Raw genomic sequence first — 18779 nt, 5'->3', positions numbered from 1 at the left:
CACCGCCGAGCACCTACAAAACCTGGAGGAGGTCCTCCAGCGACTGGATCGCGAAGGGCTGCAGCTGAAGAGGTCGAAATGCGTCTTCATGGCAACAGATGTGGAATTTTTGGGGAGAAAGATCACGGCGGACAGCATTCGGCCCACAGACGTCAAGACGGAGGCTAGCAGGAACGCACCCAGGCCATAGAACGTAACGGAGCTGCGGTCGTTCCTGGGACTCCTCAACTATTTTGGTAACTTCCTACCGGGGTTAAGCACCCTTTTAGAGCCCCTACATGTGTTATTGCGCAAACATGAGAACTGGGTATGGGGAAAAAAAACAAGTAATTGCTTTTAAGAAAGACAGAAACATTTTGTGCTCCAACAAACTGCTTGTATTTTATAACCCGTGTAAAAGACTTGTGCTAGCATGTGACGCGTCATCGTACGGAGTCGGGTGTGTATTACAACAAGCTAACATTGCAGGGAAGTTGCAACCTGTCGCCTATGCTTCCAGGAGCTTGTCTAAGGCCGAGAGGGCCTACAGCATGATTGAGAAAGAGGCATTAACCTGTGTGCTCGGGGTAAAGAAAATGCATCAGTACCTGCTTGGCCTCAAATTTGAGCTGTAAACCCCTCACATCACTGTTCGCTGAAAACAAGGGGATAAATACTAATGCCTCAGCCCGCATACAAAGGTGGGCACTCGTGCTATCAACGTATAACTATACCATCTGCCAAAGTCCAGGCACCGAGAACTGTGCGGATGCTCTCAGTCTGCTACCACTGCCCACCACGGGAGTGGAAATGGCGCAGCCTGCAAACTTGTTGATGGTGGCGCAGCCTGCAGACTTGTTGATGGTCATGGAAGCGTTTGAAAATGATAAATCACCTGTCACGGCCCGCCAGATTAGAACTTGGATCAGCCAAGATTCTCTGCTGTCCCGAGTAAAAAACCGTGTACTGCATGGGAGCTGGCCAGCATCCCCGTTGAAATGCAAGAGCCAATCAAGCCGTTCCAGCGGCGAAAGGACGAGCTGTCCATTCAGGCAGACTGCCTGTTCTGGGGTAACCGCGTAGTGCTACCAAAAAAGGGCAGGGAGATGTTCATCGCGGATCTCCACAGCACACACCCGGGTATAGTAATGATGAAAGCGATAGCCAGATCCCACATGTGGTGGCCCGGTATCGACTCTGACTTAGAGTCCTGTGTACGGCAATGCAGCGTATGTGCTCAGTTGAGCAACGCGCCCAGAGAGGCACCACTAAGTTTTTGGTCTTGGCCCTCCAGACCATGATCAAGGATCCACGTCGACTATGCGGGCTCGTTTCTCGGTAAAATGTTCCTGGTGGTGGTGGATGCTTTTTCAAAATGGATTGAATGTGAAATAATGTCGGGAAGCACTGCCACCACCATCATTGAAAGCCTGAGTGCCATGTTTGCCACCCACGGCCTGCCTGACATACTGGTCAGTGACAATGGGCCATGTTTCACCAGTGTCGAATTTAAAGAATTCATGACCCGCAATGGGATCAAACATGTCACCTCGGCCCCGTTTAAACCAGCCTCCAATGGACAGGCAGAGCGGGCAGTACAAACCATCAAAGAGAGCCTTAAACGAGTCACAGAAGGCTCACTCCAAATCCGCCTGTCCCAAGTACTGCTCAGCTACTGCACGAGACCGCACTCGCTCACAGGGTTGCCCCCGGCTGAGCTACTCATGAAAAGGACACTTAAAACCAGACTCTCGCTGGTTCACCCCAACCTGCATGATCAGGTAGAGAGCAGGTGGCAGCAACAAAATGTAAATGATGGTCGCGCCACCGTGTCACTGGAAATTGATCTGAATGACCCTGTGTATGTGCTAAACTGTGGACATGGTCCCAAGTGGATCGGGGGCACGGTGATAGCTAAAGAAGGGAATAGGGTGTTTGTCGTCAAACTAGACAATGGACAAATTTGCAGAAAGCACCTGGACCAAACGAGGCTGCGGTTCACAGACTGTCCTGAACAACCCACACTAGACACCACCTTTTTCGAGCCCATAACACACACCCAAAGGATCAACGACACCACGCTGAACCAGGAAATCGAACCCATCACGCGCAACAGCCCAGCAAGGCCAGGCTCACCTAGCAGCCCTGCAGGGCCAACAACACGCCAGCCCAACAAGGGCACAGCCAACACACCAGAACAGACATTTGTACCGAGGCGGTCCACCAGGGAAAGAAAGGCTCCCGACCGCCTCACCTTGTAAATAGTTTTCACTTTGACTTTGGGCAGGGAGTGATGTTGTGTATCTGTAAAGCATGCACTCCCATGTTCCGCCACTAGGGAACTCATCCCCTGAAGTCCCAAGGGTTCCCAGCATCCGTTGGGAGCACTGTATATAAGCCTGCCCCTGGACCTGTTACTCACTCTGGAGTGTCTTATTAAAGACTGAGGTCACTGTTACTTTAACCTCCCTGTGTGCAGCCTCATCTGTGTTAGAAACACAATACCACCCATCTTTGTATCATCAGCAAACTTGGCTACATTACACTCGGCCCCTTCCTCCAAGTCATTAATACAGATTGTAAATAGTTGAGGCCCCAGCACCGATCCCTGCGGCACCTCACTCATGACTGTTTGCCAACCGGAAAATGACCCACTTATCCTGACTCTGTTTTCTGTTAGTCAGCCAATCCTCTATCCATGCTAATATATTACCCCCAACCCAGTGAACTTTTATCTTGTGCAGTAACCTTTTAGGTGGCACCTTATCGAACGTCTTCTGGAAATCCAAATACACATCCACTGGTTCCCCCTTATCCACCTGCTCGTTACAACCTCAAAGAACTCCAGCAAATTTGTCAAACATGATTTCCCTTTCATAAAACCATGCTGCCTCTGCTTAATTGAATTATGCTTTTCCAAATGTCCCGCTACTTCTTCCTTAATAATGGACTCCCAGCATTTTCTCAATGATAGGCTAACTGGCTATAGTTTCCTGCTTTTTGTCTGCCTCTTTTTTTAAATAGGGGTGGTACATTTGTGGTTTTCTAATCCGCTGGGACCGCCCCAGAATCCAGGGAATTTTGGTAGATTACAACCCATGTGTTATGTATTGTCCATGTACATTAAATGTATCGTTACAATGGTGCGCCACAAGGGGCGCTGTGGTGGGAGACCCGAAAGTACCTGCAAGACAGAGTATAAAGGGCTGCCCACCACACCTGAAGGGCACTCTGGAGTTACACGTTAAAGGACCAAGGTCACAGCAGTTACTACAACACCAGATCGTGTGGAGTCAGTGATTTGAGTGCTACATACATCACAAATTGGCGGCGAGAACACGGACGAGCTCTTCACGCAACCATGGCTACTTTGGGCACGCTAAAGGATTTCACAGAGGGTAATGACTGGAATGCCTTTACGGAAAGGCTCGAGTACTATTTGATAGCAAACGACCTGACAGGGGACACGAACGCACTGATAGAGAAGCGTAAAGCGATATTGCTGTCCAGTTGTGGCAATGAGGTTTACCGTCTCGTCAGGGATTTGCTGGCACCCGCGAGAGCCAAGGACAAGTCATATGAGGACCTGATTGAACTCATTCGTAACCAACTGAAACCGAAGGAGAGCATCCTCACGGCCAGGCACAAATTCTATCACCACTGCAGACCTGAGGGCCGGGATGTCACAAAATATGCTGCGGACATCAGGAGACCTGCGGCGCCGTGCGATTTTGCACACACCTTAACGAGGCATTGCGAGACGTCTTTGTTATGGGGATTGGCCATGAGGATCTCCTTCACAAGCTGCTATCTACTGAACCTACAGTCAGCCTGCAGCAAGCCATCAGCCGGGCATTTATGACCTCGACTTGCAGCACCAGGCAGATGATCCACACGGTCTCGAACCCGGCAGGTACTATTCACAGGATAGCGCCCGTCACAGACAAAACTGCAGAACGTGGCTCTGCCCAGGGCAGAGAGTACAGACCTCAGGGTCCTGGAACTCAGAGTCCATCGAGGGGGGCTAATCGAGTAGCACCATGCTGGCGCTGTGGAGGAAGCCATGGGGCTCACCGGTGCAGGTTTGCAGAGTATTCGTGCAATATCTGCCATACGAAAGGCCACCTTCAGCGTACGTGCAAAAGAAACACGACTCACCGTGTGGCTGAGGAGATGGTAGATGATCTGCTGTCCAGCGAGGAGCATTGCAGTTTGGCTCGAAGGGCATCCCAGCCACAGGTAGAAGAAGATGATGCGTTTGGACTGTATACGTGTACCGATGATTCGGCCCCAGTGATTATGAAAGTCAAGATTAACGGAGTCCAGTGAGTATGGAAGTGGGCACGGGGTCAGATCAGTCGCTGATGAGTCAGGAAACTTTTGATAAACTGTGGATCAACCCAGCTGCACGACCCAAGCTGGCCCCGGTCACGGCGAAGCTGTGCACCTACACCAAGGAACTGATACCTGTTCTTGGCAGAGCGGATGTGCAGGTATCACACGGTGGCAAGATGCACGGTTTACCTTTGTGGATCATTGCAGGCGATGGGCCAACGTTACTCGGCAGGAGATGGATGGGGAAGGTCCGTGGGAGCTGGGAAGACTTCATTCCTCCACAGACCGCTGTCCCCCATGTTCACAGGCAGAGCAGGCCTCCACCTTCGGATCGGATGGCAGGGAAGGAAGCGTGTGTGGGGTTGGACAGAGCAGCGGCGGCCGTCGACTCTCCCCTGCAAAGTCTGAGAGTGAGAAAGAGGCGCTGGAACTAGCAGCAGCACCGACCGAGCTGGAGAAGAGAGAAGGGCTTCGACGGGCTGCTCCAGCAGGCACCATCGGCCCACAGGCAGAGGCGGCCGTTCGCGGGGCTTGCAGCAGGAGGATCGACTGCGGCAGTGAGGAGGTCAGCTCCGGAGGATGTGTGTGCGTGTGGCGACTCCCGGGCAAAAAGGTCAGCTGCGTGGGGTGCTCCGGAGGATGTGGCGGTGCGGGGGCCGGTGCGTTGCGGCTCCCGGGTGCGTTCAGAGATGGCGGCGAGCCTCGTGGCAGCAGAGACCTGCAGAGAGAGGCATGCAGGCCACAGCAGAGCACCTAAAATGGCGGCGCCTAATAGAAACCTCGTGGGAAAAACAAGATGGCGTCTTAAAAGGGAAATGTACCCGGGAGTTTTAAAGGGGCCTTACACCGTTGGCGGTCCCCACAAAGAGACTTTTGTAAGGGCAAGAGTGAGTTAAAATGATTACTGTGATTAAAATGATTGAGATGATTGGTGAAAAGAGTTAATATCACAATGCACAGTTAAAAGGGTTAATGGATCTGTGACTAACATGACTAATGGATTAATGCGATTTCTGATTTTATGTGATTTATGCAATTGCTCAGCGACTGCAGACAAGCCGCAAAGGCAACTATTTTCTGAGAACTGAGGCAACGCAGCAGTTGCGATACCCTGTCTCAACGCAGTCCATTACCTTGGGCAAAAAGGGGCAGTATACCGCTACCACACCTCACCCAGTGGAGCTGGGATTTAATAACCTTTTGATATAACTCTTCAACGCATACAAATGTACTGTCTATGTGTACCTGCTTTCTACTGGAGATTATGTTTGTGTACTTGTATCACCCATGTAAGGATTGCAAATACCACATGCTTGCACCGGATCGCAAGCATAATCTCTACATGGGGGGGAGGGGGAAGAGCGAAGTGGATGGTCATGGACTCACACTCACAAATCAACCAGGACAAACAAGGCCAAGGTTACCGGCAATTTGCTTTTGGAACTGGGGCGGGGGTGTGAGATGTTATGTATTGTCCATGTACATTAAATGTAAAGTTACAATGGTGCGCCTCAAGGGGCACTGTGGTGGGAGGCCCGAAAGTACCTGCAAGACAGAGTATAAAAGGCTACCCACCACACCTGAAGGGCACTCTGCAATTACACAATAAAGGACCAAGATCACAGCAGTTACTACAACACCAGACTGTGTGGAGTCAGTGATTTGAGTGCTACATACATCACATTACAGAGATCTACTATCTCTGCAGCCAATTCTCTTAAGACCCTAGGATGTAAACCTAGACTTGTCCACCTTTAGTCCCATTATTTTACCGAGTACTACTTCTTTAGTGATAGTGACTGTGTCATCACTCCCTCCCTATAGCCCCTTCATTATCCACTATTGGGATGTTTTTAGTGTCTTCTACTATGAAGACTGATACAAAATATTTGTTTAACGTCTCTGCCATTTTCCTGTTCTCCATTATTAATTCCCCAGTCTCATTCTCTTGGAGACCAACATTTATTTTAGCCACTCTTTTCCTTTTTATGTACCTGTAGAAACTCTTACTGTTTTTAGATTCCGTGCTAGTTTACTTTCAGAATCTACCTTCCCTGTCTATCATTTTTTAGTCGTTCTTTGCTGGTTTTTAAAAGTTTCCCAATCATTTGGCCTCCCACTAGTCTTGGCCACATTGTATGCCCTTGTTTTCAATTTGATACCTTCCTTATTTCCTTAGTTAACCACGGATTGTTATCCCTTCTCTTACATTCGTTCCTTCTCATTGGGATATATTTTTGTTGCGAGTTATGAAATACCTCCTGCCGCTGCTCATCAACCGTCCCATACTGTAATCTATTTTCCCAATCCACTTTAGCCAACTCTGCATTCATACCTTTGTAGTCTCCTTTATTTAAGCTTAGGACACTGGTTTGAGATTCAACTTTCTCATCCTCCAACTGAATTTGAAATTTAACCATGTTATGGTCACTCATTCCGACAGGATCCTTTACTAGGAGATCATTTATTAATGCTGTCTCATTACACAGTACCAGATCTAATATAGCCTGCTCCCTGATTGGTTCCGCAACTTACTGTTCAAGGAAACTATCTCGGATACACTCTATGAACTCTTCCTTAAGGCTACTCTGGCCAAGTTGCTTTGTCCGATCAACGTGAAGGTTAAAATCGCCCATGATTATTGCCATTCCTTTTTTTACAAGCCTCCATTATTTCTTGATTTATATTCCGTCCAACAGTGTAGCTACTGTTAGGGAGCAGATAGACTTCGCCCACCAGCAACTTTTTCCCCAGCACGGTCTCTCTGGGAGTCCACCATCGTCTGCAAACTGGTAATGATGGGCTCCATGGTGTGTGCAGAGCTCTGCACAATGCTGGAGGCAGACTCTTCCCATCATCATCATAGGCAGTCCCTCGAAATGAGGATGACTTGCTTCCACCCCAAAAAGGATGAGTTCACAGGTGTTTCAATGAAGGACCCGAACTATATCCTCAAGGGTGGAAGATGCCTGTGCGTGCATTTTTTTTTTTAACATGGGGTGGCCGGTGCACACCAGCCACACGGGCTTGACAGAGCTAGGTCTTGGTTTAGTGGCAAGAATTACCCAAGACGACTGGAGACCAGCTCTGCTGCACGGACCTAGTGCGCACACATATCGCAGTGTGGGCTGGCCTGTGCTGTCCCTCTACATTCCTTACCACTGCCAAGAGCTCTCGGGCATCTTTGCCATTGCACCTATGATGTCAGAATGCATGGCCATCACTCTTGGTGCGAATGCCTCCCCATCGAGGTCCAAATCCGAATCCTGTGGAGCAGAACTCGAACGTGGCGATGGCAGCAGTCACAGCACATGTGGCATCCAATTGAGACTGCATGAGTGCAGTCCGAGACTGGATGGCAGAAGTCATTGACTGCATGAGAGCACCAAGATGTTGCATAGCATTTAGCTGAGCCTGCGTGAGAGCAGACTGATTTTTCCATGCCACCGACCATTGTCTTCATTACAGCACTAAGGCATTGAGTTGCTTCCATCTGTGCTGCAATGGAAGCTGCCACGTTGCCCATGACGTGTCATGAGGTCTGGATCTGCACGGTCTCTCTGGGAGTCCACCATCGTCTGGTTGGAAAGGATGGGCTCCATGGTGTGCAAGAGCTCAGCGCAATGCTGGAGGCAGGCTCCTTACCACTGCCGAGAGGCTTTCGGGCACCTTTGCCATTGCACTTATGATGTCAGAGTGCATGGCCATCACCCTTTGTGTGAATGCCTCCCCATCGAGGTCCACAACTGAATCCTGTGGAGCAGAACTCGATGCGAATGTGCCCTCCTGGGAGATGGCTCCCGAGGTTCCCTTTCCCCTGGGCCTTGCTGCAGCCTGCTAGACCCCAGTGCATCACCCAGTGCAGACCCCTCTAATAGTCTAACCTCTAAGGAACATGTAGTGCCAGTATCTGAGCTGGTGCCCGTGGATGAGAGAAGCAATGATGCAGCTCTTCCTCCACCTGCTCTTCCTCTCCCCCCAGAATATCTTGCGGAGGTGCTTTGGTGCAGGAATGACAGATTCTGCCTGGGTATCTGAAAGCATAAATGGCACAAGGCTTGCATTGTGAGGGCAGTGGGGCAGGAATGGAGCAAGAAATGCAGACAGTATCAGGAGCTGGAAAGTGGTAAAGCCTTCTGATGTTGGGGGCGGGGGGCGGTGGCGGGGGGAGTGGTATGAGAAAAGAAGGGGGATAAAGATACCGTTGTTGCCCACAGCGGGGTCGACATCTCCGCCGGCCATGGCCCACCACCTGCAGGCTCATCAAGGTCAGAGAGGGGCCACAGTTCAGGTTTCCCATCTCCAGTCCTCTACTGCTCCTGTCTATTATGTGCTATCTTGGCCTGCAAAAGAAAGGAACTCGTTTGATTAAGAGCCCAGCTATGCATGTGGAAGATATGCCTGCCATGGTTGAATAGCTGTGAACGTAGGCAAGGCGTGAGATGAGGATGTGAATGCGAGTATCTGAAGATGCTTGGTGGTTGAGTGGTGTGGAAATGGTGATTTGCATAGTGTGCAGAGACAGAGGTTGAGAGGCTGATATGGAGGAGGTGTGGAAGCTTGTACTCATCTTCACCACCCGACATGGGTCGCTGAATTATTTGCGGCACTGGGTGAGGCTTCTCTGCACCACAGTGCTGGCCGCCACCTCCCGGGCCACATCTTGCCACATGGCACGGAACCCCTTCAGTGATGGCCTCCTTCCCGATGCAGGGAACAGGGACTCCCTCCTGGTCTCCAGTGCCCTGCCAATGCCTCCAGAGCTACCTCATTGAATCTTGTGGCTCTTTCCCTTGAAGGGGGATTAGCAGCAGCCATTTCACAATCTTCCTCTGCTCCAGAGATCACTGACTGAAGTGCATCAATGCTGGAAATGAGCAGCAGCAGGTTGACATGACCTCCCCTTTAAGAGCCAGATCGAGCTGGAGTCACGGATTGAAGGCTGATTGCTGAATGGAACTCAGCTGTAATTGGGTAAGAGGCTGAGTAGCACCCCTGCAGTGCCCAGCTGAGGCCATTAGCGCCTCAGTTATCACCCTCCTTCACACTGGGGCGAAAGCACCCAATATTCCAAAATTTGGCAAGACATCACACCGGATGCTAAATTTTCTAAAAGTAAAAAATTACCGTCCATTCATGGGATACGGGCATCGCTGGCAAGACTGGCATTCATTGCCCAACCTAATTGCCTTTGAGATGATGGAGGGTAAGCTCTTTCTTGAACCACTTCAGTCATGTGGTGAAGGTATTCCCACATTGCTGTTAGGTAGGGAGTTTCAGGATTTTGACCCAGCGACAATGAAGGAATGGCGATATATTTCCATGTCAGGATGGTGTGTGACTTGGAGGGAAATTTGGAGGTGATGGTACTCCCATGCGCCTGCTGCCCTTGTCTTTCTTAGTGATAGAGGTACGGGTTTAGGAGGTGCTCTCGAAGTAGCCTTGACATGTTGCAGCAGTATATCTTGCAGGTGGTACACACTGCAGCCAAGGTATGCCAGTGGTGGAGGGAGTGAATATTTAAGGTGGTGGATCAAGTGGGCTGTTTTGTCCTGGATGGTGTCGAGCTTCTTGAGTGTTGTTGGAGCAGCACTCATCCAGGCAAGTGGAGAGTATTCCATCACACTCCTGACTTCTGCCTTGTAGATGGTGGAATGGCTTTGGGGAGTCAGGAGGTGAGTCACTTGCTGCAGAATACCCAGCCTCTGACCTGCTCTTGTAGCCACAATATTTATGTGGCTGGTCCAGTTAAGTGTCTGATCAATGGTGACGGCCAGGAGGTTAATGGTGGGAGATTTGACAATGGTAATGCCATTGAATGTCAAGGTAAGATGGTTAGACTCTTTTGTTGGAGATGGTCATTGCCTGGCACTTGTGAGGCATGAATGTTACTTGCCACCATCAGCCCAAGCCTTAATGTTGTCCAGGACTTGTTGCATGCGTTCATGGACTGCTTCATTCTCTGGGGAGTTGCGAATGGAACTGAACACTGTAATCATTAACGAACAGCTCCACTTCTGACCTTATGAAGGAGGGAAGGTCATTGATGACGCAGCTGAAGATGTTTGGGCCGAGGACACTGCCCTGAGGAACTCCTGCAGCAATCTCCTGGGGCTGAGATGATTGGCCTCCAACAACCACAACCATCTTCCTTTGTGCTCGGTATGACTCCAGTCAGTGGAGAGTTTCCCCCTGATTACAAGACAACGAGATAGAAGTTTTTAACATTGTGAAAAGATAGGACGATGTAGATAGAAGCAGTTTCCAGGAGTTGAGGAACCATAAATTCAATATTAAACGCAAGAGATTTAGAACAGAGGGCAGAAGAAACTCAGAGTTATGAGGCTGTGGAATTTACTTGCAGGTTTAGTGGATGAGGCGGAAACTGTGTCAACAATTAGGATTAGATTACATAGGTTGCTGAAGGGAAAGGAGTTGAAAGGTTCCGGACAGGGCGGTTAAATGTGATTAGAACTATACGTTGATATGGAGAGTAAATGGGACAGGAACTGGTTGGGTTGAATGGTCTGTTTCTGTGTTTACGTTGAATCTGCAGCAAGAAACAGGCCAATTGGTCCAACTGGTCTGTTTATGATTCACAAAGGACCCCCCTGACCCCTCTTCATCTAACCCTAGCAAAATATCCTTCAATTTCTTTCTCCTTCATTTAAACTTTCCTTTAAGTATATCTATGCTATTCACCTCAATGACTCCCTGTGGTAGCAGTTCCACATTCTCACCACTCTCTGTTAAAGAGGTTTCTCCTGAATTTCCTATTGGACTTATTGGTGACAATCTTATATCTATGGCCTCTAGTTTTGAACTCCCTCAGAAGTGGAAACATCTTCTCTACATCTACCTTATCGAAACCTTTCATGATTTTAAAGACCTCCATTAGGTCACCCCTCAGCCGTCTCTTTTTTAAAGAAAAAGCCCCAGGCTGTTCAGTCTTTGCCAAGAAATATATTCTCTCAGTTCTGGTATCATCCTTGGGGATCTTTTTTGTACCTTCTCCAGTGCCTCTGTATCCTTTTTATAATATGACCAGAACTGTGCACAGTACTTGTAAGTCACTAGATTGATTTGTGCGATGAGAGGGCTGTCTTGTGATGAGAGATTGTCTAACATGGGCCTATACTCTCTGGAGTCTAGAAGAATGAGGGGTGATCTCGTTGAAACATACAAGATTCTGATGGGAATTGACAGGGTAGATGCTGAGAGGTTGTTTCCCCTGACTGGAGAGTCTAGAACTAGGGGTCACAGTCTCAGGATAAAGGGTAGGTCATTTAAGACAGAGATAAGGAGGATATTCTTCACTCAGAGGGTTGTGAATCTTTGGAATTCTCTACCCCAGAATTGAAGGCTGTGACAGATAGATTTTTGGAGTCTAGGGGAATCAAAGGATATGGTGATCGGGCGGGAAAGTGGAGTTGAGGTCTATTGTGTTCCTAACACAGATAAGGCTGCACACAGGGAGGTTAAAGTAACAGTGACCTCATCTTTAATAAGACTCTCCAGAGTGAGGAACAGGCCTTAAGGGCCGGCTTATATACATTGCTCCCAAGGGATGATGGGATCCCTTGGGACTTCAGGGGATGAGCTCCCTGGTGGCGGAACATGGGAGTGCATGCTTTACAGATACACAACAAGGTCGATGATCAGCCATGATCTTATTGAATGGTGGAGCAGGCTCGAGGAGCCGAATGGCCTACTCCTGCTCCTAATTATTATGTTCTTATGTTCTTCGACCTCTATGCATTTAGTCATTGAATGGAAGGGTATCCATTTTACCAAAGTGAGCAGTAAAATATTACTTTCAATTGCCTTTACTTAAATCCTAATGAAATGATCGATATTACAGGGACAATCCAGATGGCTACAATGGTGAAAAGTTGAGGAAGGGAAAGAATCATTATACAACCATATTCCTCGCACTTTTTTTGTTGTACTGGGAAGTGGGCATTGCTGGCAAGGTCGGCATTTATTGCCTATCCTTAATTGCCCTTGAGAAGGTGGTGGTGAGCCGCCTTCTTGAACCGCTGCAGTCCGTGTGGTGAAGGTGCTCCCACAGTGCTGTTAGGGAGGGAGTTCCAGGATCTTGACCCAGCGATGATGAAGGAACGGCCGATATATTTCCAAGTCAGGCTGGTGTGTGACTTGGAGGGGAACTTGCAGGTGATGGTGCTATCATGCGCCTGCTGCCGTTGTCCTTCTGACATCCTTTGTACAAAGTAATTTATTGCCGGTGAAATATCTGACTGTATAATGAGCGAGACATGAATCGTTCATCCTTCTTATTGATTATCCCACCGTGTTTTGCACAGAGTACAAAGAGATTTATGTTCAATCCCAGCCACCCTTAATTGGATAAACAGGATTTGCCTGTCAGGCATTCTCAGTTTACACAGGGGGAAGGAAGAAAATTATTTCATAACGTTGCAAAAACACCGCAAACGATGCTTTCAAGTTAGTCAGGAAATTCCCGAATAAATAATAATTTAAAAATCACATCCGCGAATGGCTGGGCAGTATATATATCTGACGAAATGTCATTGACCTGAAATGTTAACTCTGTTTCTCTCGCCACAGACGCTGCCTGACCTGCTGAGTATTTCCAGCATTATCTGTTTTCATTTCAGATTCCCAGCACCCGCAGTATTTTGCTTTCATACATTTATATTAACCTGTTATTAATTAAAAGGAGGCAGTTTAAAAAGATAACACACACATCAGCTTGAAGTTGTACATCGCTTTTAACATAATAAAATGTCACAGGGCGCTTCACACGAGTATCATAAAACAACATTTGACACCGAGCCATATAAGGAGATTAGGGGAGATGACCAAAAGCTTAGTCAAAGAGGTAAGTTTCAAGGAGGGTCTTAAAAGGAGGAAAGAGAGTGTTGTGTATGCAATAACTCAATAGACTGAATACTGTAAACTCCGAACAGGTACAAACCTGGCTCTACTTTATTAGGGCTCAAAGGGATTACATTACAAGATGGCTGGCCTTTTATACCTGGGCCGCAAATACGTGCGCACAGCCCAATGACCTCCGACAGTGGTGACACCTGGTGGCTAGTAAACCCAAGCATACAAACATGACAATATCCCCCTTTACGATATCAGTAATGGTCTTTTTAGAAATGGAGACGGTCCGGGTCTTTCCGCTCCCCAGTTGAAGAACGTCTCAGTTCAACTCCAGCCTTGGGGTGAGCGTTCTGAGTCTGTTATGACTGGGGGCCGATCTGATGGGAGTGACAATGACCACGTCAGGGATTGAAAGTCCAGATTCATTGACCATGTCAGTGATTGAAAGTTCAGATTCATTGATGACAGCGGAGTCCTCTGATGACTGAGGGTAGGTTGGTTGGTCACTGATTGTGTCTTCCTCAGACTGTTCCGGTTCATCCGTGTGCCGCAGCTTTATCTGATCAACATGTTTCCTGCATGTCTGCTCATTCTTGAGCTTAACGATAAACGCTCTATTACCCTCCTTGGCCGTAACAGTACCGGCAATCCATTTGGGACCTTGACCATAATTCAGTACATACATCGGATCATTGATAGAAATGTTGCGTAACACAGTAGCGCGATCATGATACCCTTGGTGGCTTTGACGTCTGTATTCGACACGATTATTCAAATCAGGGTGGATAAGAGAAAGTCTGGTCTTAAGACCTCTCTTCATCAATAGTTCAGCAGGAGAGACTCCGGTAAGCGTATGGGGTCTTGTCCTGTAATTAAACAATATGCGTGACAAGCGAGTTTGCGGTGAACCTTGAGTTACACGTTTTATACTCTGCTTGATGGTTTGGACCGCGCACTCTGCTTGTCCATTGGATGCGGGTTTGAATGGTGTTGACCTCACATGTTTGATACCAATGAGTTTCATGAACTCTTGAAACTCCATACTGGTGAAGTAAGATCCGTTGTCGCTGACAACGATGTCAGGCAGACCATGCATAGCAAACATGACACGAAGGCTCTCAATGGTAGCTGTGGATGTGCTGGATGACATTTTTGTACACTCTATCCACTTGGAATAAGCATCTACCACAACTAAGAAATCTTTCCCAGGAAGGGACCTGCAAAGTCGATGTGGATCCTGGACCATGGTTTAGATGGCCACGGCCACAGACTCAGCGGCGATTCTGCTGGTGCTTTATGCAAGCTGTATGCAAGTGTTGCACTGATGCACATATGATTCCAGATCAGAGTCAATTCCAGGCCACCATACTTGAGACCTGGCAATGGCTTTTGATATGTCCTTACTATGCAGTATAAATGCACATGAGGCCCATACTTGAGAGAAAGTCACTCTGTGACCAGTTACTTTTATTACCAAGACCTCAAGTGATGAAGGTGGGTGGAGCTTCCCCTTTTATACCTGAAAGTCCAGGTTAGGAGTGCCTCCCACAAGTTCACCCGCTTGTGGTCAATGTTCTCAAAGCGTACAACTTAGGTCAGCTTATACATGGGTTAAAATGATAGTTGAATACATGACACCACCTCCCCCCACAAAATCTTATTGAGATCACAGGTTAAGTCTCTCTGGTGGTTTATGCTCCCTTGTAGAGCACCTGAGTTGGGGTTCCGGTTGTTGGGTGCTGGCCTGAGTGTCTGCCGTTTGCGGTGCCTCAGGCCTGTCCGGACTGCCCACAGTGACTGGGCTGTCCTCCACTTGGTTCTGGTGCTCGGTCACCTGTGGTGGAGTAAACTTTACGTCGTGTTCTTCCTCTGATTCTTCTATGGGGTTGCTGAACCTCTTTTTAGTTTGATCCACATGTTTGCGGCAGATTTGTCCATTGGTAAGTTTAACTACCAAAACCCTATTCCCCTCTTTGGCAATCACAGTGCCTGCAAGCCATTTGGGCCCTGCAGCGTAATTAAGGACATAAACAGGGTCATTGACATCAATACATCACGCCCTCGCATTCCCGTCACGGTAGTCACATTGTGACCTACTCTCAACAATTTCTTTCATAGTAGGGTGTATGAGGGATAACCTGGTTTTGAGCGTCCTTTTCATTAGCAGCTCTGTGGGTGGAACCCCTGTGAGCGATTGTGGTCAAGATCTATTGGCCAACAGGAGGCGTGATAAGCGGCTTTGTAGGGAACCACCTTGGATTCTGAGCCCCCTGTTTGATTATCTGCACTGCTCGTTTCACTTTGCTTTTGAGGCCGGCTTTAACGGTGCCATTCTGACATGGCTGATTCCATTGCCTGCCATGAATTCCTGGAATTCAGTGCTTGTGAAGCACGGGCCATTGTCGCTGACCAAGACATCTGGTAGACCATGGGCGGCGAACATTGCCTGTAGACTTTCTACCATGGCAGAGGATATGCTTGAATTTAAAATGGCACACTCAATCCATTTGGAGTAGGCATCTACTACAACCAAAAACATTTTTCCCATGAAAGGACCTGCATAGTTCACATGGATGCGTGACCATGGCTTGGTGGGCCAGGACCAGTGGCTAAGGGGGGCTTCCCTGGGTGCGTTGCCCAGCTGAGCACATGTGTTGCACCTGCGAACACAAAGTTCCAGGTCTGCATCTATCCCTGGCCACCAAACGTGTGACCTGGCAATTGCCTTCATCATGACAATGCCCGGGTGCTCATTGTGAAGTTTTCTGATTAACATCTCTCTGCCCCTCTGGGGCATGACTACTCGGTTTCCCCACAGTAATTGGCCTGAATCGAGAGTTCATCCTTGCACCTATGAAACGGTTTAAATTCCGCAGGGCATGCCCAGTACGTGGCTGCCCAGTCCCCATTCAGGACACATTTCTTAACTAAAGACAGTAGCGAGTCTTTATTTGCCCAGACTTTAATCTGACGGGCTGTCACAGGTGAACCTTCGCTTTCGAAAGCTTCAACAGCCATGACCATCTCAGCATCATGCTCAGTTGCCCCCTCAGTGGAGGCTAGTGGGAGCTTGCTGAGTGCATCGGCACAGTTTTCAGTGCCCGGTCTGTGCCGAATTGTGTAGTCATATGCGGCTAATGTAAGTGCCCACCTCTGTATGCGAGCAGATGCATTCGCATTTATGGCCTTGTTGCCGGCCAAAAGGGACGTTCGGGGTTTGTGATCTGTCTCCAGCTTAAATTTCCTGCCAAACAGGTACTGGTGCATTTTTTTTTACTCTTATACACATGCTAGCGCTTCCTTTTCTACCATCCCGTAGCCCCTTTCTGCCTGGGACAGACTTCTCGAGGCATAAGCTAGCGGCTGTAACTGACCATTGGCATTCACATGCTGCAACACACACCCGACCCCATAGGACGATGCATCGCACGTTAGAACAAGTTTCTTACACGGGTCATATAATGTTAACAGTTTGTTGGCGCATAACAAGTTGCGTGCTCTATCAAAAGTCCTTTCTTCGCTGTCCCCCCAGACCCAATCGCGACCTTTGCATAGGAGCATGTGTAGCGGCTCTAAAAGCGTGCTCAATTTTGGAAGAAAGTTACCAAAATACTTCAGGTGCCCCAGGAACGAACGCAGCTCCGTCGTGTCACGGGGTCTGGGTGCTCCCTGGATCGCTTCCGTTTTGGACGCAGTAGGTCTGATCCCGTCTGCTGCTACCCTCCTCCCCAGGAATTATACCTCTGGAGCTAAGAAGACGCACTGGCCTTTTTCAGTCGCAGCCCTACCCGGTACAGTCTGCGTAGCACCTCCTCCAGGTTGTGGAGGTGTTCTTCAGTCTCGCGACCCGTGACGAGGATGTCGTCTTGAAAAACCACCATCCTTGGAATCGACTTGCGGAGGCTTTCCATATTTCGCTGAAAGATCACGGCGGTCGAACGAATCCCGAACTGACATCTGTTATACTCAAACAACCCCTTGTGTGTCGTGATGGTGGTCAGCTTCTTCGACTCACTCGCCAGCTCCTGGGTCATGTAAGCTGAGATCAGGTCCAATTTTGAAAAAAGTTTGCCACTGGATAGCATCGCAAAGAGGTCCTCCGCTCTCGGTAGCAGGTACTGGTCTTTGAGTGACACCCGATTGATGGTGGCCTTGTAATCGCCCAAGTGCCTTGAGTACCGGCACGATCGGGCTCGCCTAGTCACTGAATTTGACTGGCGAGATAATGTCTTCCCTCAGCAGGCGGTCCAATTCGCATTCCATCTTTTCCCGCATCATGTTCGGCACTGCTCCGGCCTTGTGGTGTACTGGCCTGGCGTTTGGGTTTATGTGAATCATTCATTACCTTGCCCCCATGCCGGGTTGAAATAATGAGTCAAATTTGTCCAGGACCTGTGAGCATGATACTCGCTCCACAGAAGAAATTGCATTGACATCGCCCCATTTCCAGTTCATGACAGCAAGCCAACTCCTCCCCAGTAGTGCGGGATCGTCCCCCGGGACAATCCAGAGTGGCAACCTGTTCTCCGAATCTTTGTGGGTCACGACTACCATGGCGCTGCCTAGCACCGGAATGATCTCCTTTGTATATGTCCATAGCTGTGCGTCAATCGGCTATAATTTTGGCCTCCTGGCTTTGGACACCCACAACCTTTCGAACTATTTGGTACTCATCAGAGACTGGCTGGCCCTCGTGTCTAGCTCCAATAATACTGGGATGCCATTGAGGAGCACTTTCATCATTATCGGTGGCGTCCTGGTATATGAACTGTATATGTGCTCCACATGAACTCGCTGAACTTCAGCTTCCAGCGATTTCCCTCAGTATTCATTTGGCCTCGTAGGGCTTACATCGGCCTGTCCTCCTCTTACATCAACCTGGCTGCAGGCTTCCTGCACATACGCAGCAAGTGACCGCTGACGTTGCAGTTTCTGCAGGTATATTGCTGATACCTGCAAGCTCTGGCTGGGTGTTTACCTCCACACCTCCAGCATGAGCTGGAGGCCCCGTTGTTGGAAACAAAAGGTCCATTACCAGTCGATCGTCTCTGTCTCTGTAACTGTCCTTAAGCGTACCATTAACAGGCCCCATTACTGGCCGCATAGTCCATTGCGATGGCATGAAACGCCGTTCAGCTAGCTATTGTCTGTTGAATTCCCCCTTTGGGTTCGACTACATGCTAGGGCATGTCCGATAGCCCTTGTTTGCCGAGAGAACCGTGTGCCGCGTTATCAATGTTGACTCCCTGGTCATTTGCCGCATTTGAGCCAAGATTTTTGTCATACATCATTCTGGTCTCTTCCTCCCCTGAGATAAATGTCTGGGCTATCAGAGCTGCTGCTTCCAAGGTCAAGTCTTTCGTCTCAATCAGTTTCCTGAAAACCCCAGCATGCCCGATGCCTTCAATAAAAAAGTCTCGCAGCATCTCTGCTCTGCATGCATCTGGGAACTTACATAGGCTCGCCAGTCGCCGGAGATCTGCCACGAAGTCAGTAACGCTTTGCCCTTCTCGCCGTCGGTGCGTGTAAAACCGGTGTCTTGCCATGTGCCTGCTGCTCGCCGGTTTAAGATGTTCCCTGATCAACTTACTGAG

The 18779-nt window shown here is 48.8% G+C and overlaps 1 protein-coding gene across 1 annotated transcript in view; it reads right to left on the bottom strand.

Annotated features, from left to right (window-relative positions):
• LOC139277343 (monoglyceride lipase-like) overlaps positions 1 to 4203 on the bottom strand; it is a 118031-nt gene extending 113828 nt beyond the window's left edge. The window contains exon 1 of the mRNA XM_070895691.1: positions 4138 to 4203. The gene's annotated coding sequence lies outside the window, so the exon portion shown is untranslated. The remainder of the gene's footprint in view (positions 1 to 4137) is intronic.
• Between the last annotated feature and the right edge of the window lie 14576 nt (positions 4204 to 18779).

The sequence above is a fragment of the Pristiophorus japonicus genome, chromosome 12 (assembly GCF_044704955.1).
Source record: "Pristiophorus japonicus isolate sPriJap1 chromosome 12, sPriJap1.hap1, whole genome shotgun sequence".
In the NCBI taxonomy this organism is placed as follows: domain Eukaryota; kingdom Metazoa; phylum Chordata; class Chondrichthyes; family Pristiophoridae; genus Pristiophorus; species Pristiophorus japonicus.
The sequence above is the reverse complement of the archived record's forward strand: the minus strand, read 5'-3'. Positions and strand labels throughout refer to the sequence as shown.